Here is a 4,068-nt window from a genome sequence, read left to right as displayed (position 1 = left end):
ATCAAATGCTCTCCTCGATTCCAGTTTCTGCCTTGCAATCAGAGGGAGCAATACCAATCATAACATTGATTGGGTCAGCCTTGCTAGAGGGTTAGGAACAATGACCTCCATGATTTCAGGTTTATTAACTTCAGCTGCCAAACATTCATCAGCAGATTCGGAGGCCCAGTAGTAAGTAGTCAACAGTTGCTTATAAGAAACACATCTCGTGATGCAGTCAGCAGGATTCATAACTCCACTAACAAATTTGTATTTCACAGGGTTTTCTTCACAGAGTTTACTTATCTGATTTAAACGATTTAATATGAAGTGCTGCTTTGTTAATTTTTTTCCAACTTATTCACATAACCATTAATCCAACTCAAAGAAACTAAACTATCTGTGCATAATACCAACTCGCAAATATTGACAGGCTTCACACACAAAGGACCAGACAACTCTCTCTTCAATTCAATCAATGTTTCTGTTCCAAGAAAAATGGCCTGAAATTCTAATGATGGAATACTTTTACCTTCCAACTGCTTATTAACAATTCTGTTTTTTAGCCAATACAAAACTTGCCTGCTTTGTCTCAGTATACCTGAATAAAGACTACTACTCCATACATTAGTTTACTACTGTCAGTATAAGCAATCAATCTATAACATCCATTCCTATCTCCAATTACTCTAGGAATAGATAATTCAGGAGTTGAATTCAGCTGCTTTACAATATTACGCCACTCACGGACTTTATTCTCGGGAAGCTTAGTGTCCCAACCAAGTTGCTTATCTATTTGCAATTCATGCATGAAAATACGAGCCCTATTCAAAATGGGACCATTAATATTATAGGGGTCGAAATTTGAAGCAATAGATTTGAGAACAAGTCTCTTAGTATCAGCTGAAATTTCAAGATTTATGCTTTTGTGTCAAAAGGCTACAGCTTGTCTGTTCCATCTCAAGCCAAACAATTTAACTGTATCTGGAACATTTTCAGGCAAAAGGTCATTAATTTCATCTTGTATATTCTGGTTGTTAGTAACAAACTGTTGTAGTTCAAATTTATATGGTGCAAATATACTATTCAAATGATCAAAGGCAAACTTCAAGTTACCATAATCATTCGCAGTCACAGGCACCCCCGTTATATGTACCATCAAAGCATATATTAGCTTCTTTAATTCTCTAACTGGTTTAGAATCATGTTCAACATCAATCATCAGAATTTTATAAAGAGCAACCATTAACAATGTTGGACTACATCTTAGTCCAAAACTTAACCTCATATTCTTGTACACTTCAAGAGTAAAGTCTCCCTTACTAACATTCTTAAACCAAAGAAACAAAAGTTTATTCTGATCAACTTCATTTAAAGCTATCTGCAAAAAAGCCTGTTTAAGATCAAAACAAAACAAATATTGATCAAATCTTAAATGAAGCAATGCTATAGAAAGTTTCTGGTTAATACAAGGACCCGGCCACATAGCCTGGTTATGACTAATTGAAGATCCATTTTGTCTCTTCTCGCACAAATTTGACAAAAATACCATCCTACATTTGGTGGTTTCACGACTTAACTTAAAAACACCCATATGAGCCATAAAACTATGTTCTGGATGTTCCTGAATAAACTGCTCAAGATTTGGAACTTTTTCAATGATGCCCTGACTTTCTTGCGTCTTGACATTATCATCCATTAACTTGAGATACTCCTTATTTTTATTGAGAGTTTCCGTAAATTAGAACTCAAAATTTGTTTAGCAAGGTTAAAATTAAAATTTCCCTTTCCCAAAAGATGAGCAACTCTGCCATTCCACAACAAAGGCATAATCAACCTACCATCAGTGTACGGATAGTATTATGGAGCAAATATTTAATTAAGCCTTCATTTATTTCAACGTGTCATCACAAACAAATCAATGCTATCCTTATGCAAAATATTAGTTACAATGTTCTTCTAGAAACTCTAACAGCAGCCCTATCAAGTTCCTCATCTTCAAGAGTACAATCACTACTAATGCAAACATTGGAACTGCTTCACAAACCCAAAGTCCACCTTGTCCCAGTGCATCACTGCACGACACCATTGAATATCCCAAACCATCCAACGATAATTCAGCCCAGGATCCCCCAACTTCTCCAACATTAGAACACAAGCTCATTAGCTTATTTGCATGAACAGAAAGATAAGGTAAATTATTATCAATCATCTCCATATCCCCTGTTAGCATGGACTCCCAGCCCTGTTTGGAGATACACAGAAGGATCACAAAGACCAAACCTAACAGTCTTTGCCATGATACAATGAGCAGCATTGGCTCCCAAAACAAAATCAATATTCATTATTTCTTCAGAGTTATCAGTGAGTTCTTCATCAGCTAATATATACCCAGCATTAATAAAACTATTTACAATCTTACTTAAACCTGGATATTTCAAATTAATGTTTATTTCTAGGATGCACATAGCTTGAACTGTGTGAAAATCATCACCAAATTTAATATTTACTTCAATCAGCTTAGCTTGATAAGTCTTTGGGCCATTAAATCCATTGATGATCAATTCAAGGTTTTCTTTAAGAACTTAATTTAATTTCGACCCCTTTAAACAATGAGCTGAAATAAAAGTAGCCTGACTCCCGCTATCATTAAGCCCTCTAAAGCGTTTACCATTACTAAATTTACAGGAAAATGTAGGCAAAATAGAATTAATACCACCATCACAGTGTAAAAATATCAGGCTATTCAGTGTGTGCTTTGAGTTATCACTTGAAACAGCAGAACTGGCTGTAGGCTTTGATTCCTCAGCTCCCTTAACCAGGTTATTCCCCTTAACATCGGAGGGACACAAGAAGACAAAATGCCAACCTTTACAGAGAAAACAACGTCTTGCAAATTTAAATTTACATGAAGACTTATCATGAGCAAGACTTGCGCATTTCACACATCCTTTCAACAAATTTAATTTGTTAATTTTGTCTTTAGCACTTTGATACGTAGAACCATTTATGTTATAGGATGCTTTTCTTTACCTTTAACATCGCTGCAAACTGTACAAATTTCAAATGGATTAATTTCCTCAAGTAAGGTTACTTTACTGGCCAAATTGATAACATTTGATTTCTTGTGCAATTTTGGAGATGAAACTTTAACATCGGCTCTACTTTTCCTAGCCTTATATGACTGTCTTGCACACGCATATCGTTCATTAGCATCAAAAAATCTAGTAACAATTTCATCAAGACCAGGGTGTGTTTGATTAGTTACTTGTATCAGCTGATTTTTGAAAGTATCATTCAAACCTTTCAAGAAAAATTACTGCATCACGTCATCAACAGTTATTTTCAAAGTTTTAAATGCCTCTTGAACTTTCCTAATGTTGCTAATGTGCTGAAATGGTTCCGAATCATAACTTAATGTCATGGTAGACATCTGTGAAATAACATTAAACTTCTGAGTTATAGTAGAAGCAAAAGCTGATCGTAAAAGGGCTGTAGCACAAGAGTAAGTTTGTTTATCAGCTTCTAAAGAGTCAATTAAAAAGGAAGCTTTACCCGATATTTGCTGCTTCAATAGCAGCAATTTATCATAATCAGTGTATAAAAACTTACTAACAGTTTCCTCAAATTGTCTTAAAAACAACTCTAAACTTTCACCTTCTGTACTACAAAACACAGGCAATGGTGCTGTCGGACTCCTTAGCAAACTGCGCGAAACCTCAACCAAATTACGGGTGTCTGTGGCAACTGGAGCTTCCAAGATACACAACATTTCAATTATTTTGTCCTTATACTCCTGAATGTTATCATATTCTCTTTCCAGAACAGACTTATCTTCAGTATCTGACCAAGACAACGACAAAATCTTGTTATCCAACACCAGCAATTCATCACGAAACCCTTTCAACTTTAAAATTAACGCAGCCTTTTGAGAAGAAGACAAATCAGCAAAGTCACGTATACTATTATAAGACTTAGTTACTTGAGCCCTAATAACGCCTCTATTAGCTTTCAAAAAACTTAATTCTTTAGCCATTTCAAGTGGTGATAAATAAGTACTCTAAACAATATACAAAATAATGTAAAATT

This window comes from Macrobrachium nipponense, chromosome 5 (assembly GCF_015104395.2).
Source record: "Macrobrachium nipponense isolate FS-2020 chromosome 5, ASM1510439v2, whole genome shotgun sequence".
In the NCBI taxonomy this organism is placed as follows: Eukaryota; Metazoa; Arthropoda; class Malacostraca; order Decapoda; family Palaemonidae; genus Macrobrachium; species Macrobrachium nipponense.
Note: the sequence above shows the minus strand (reverse complement) of the source record.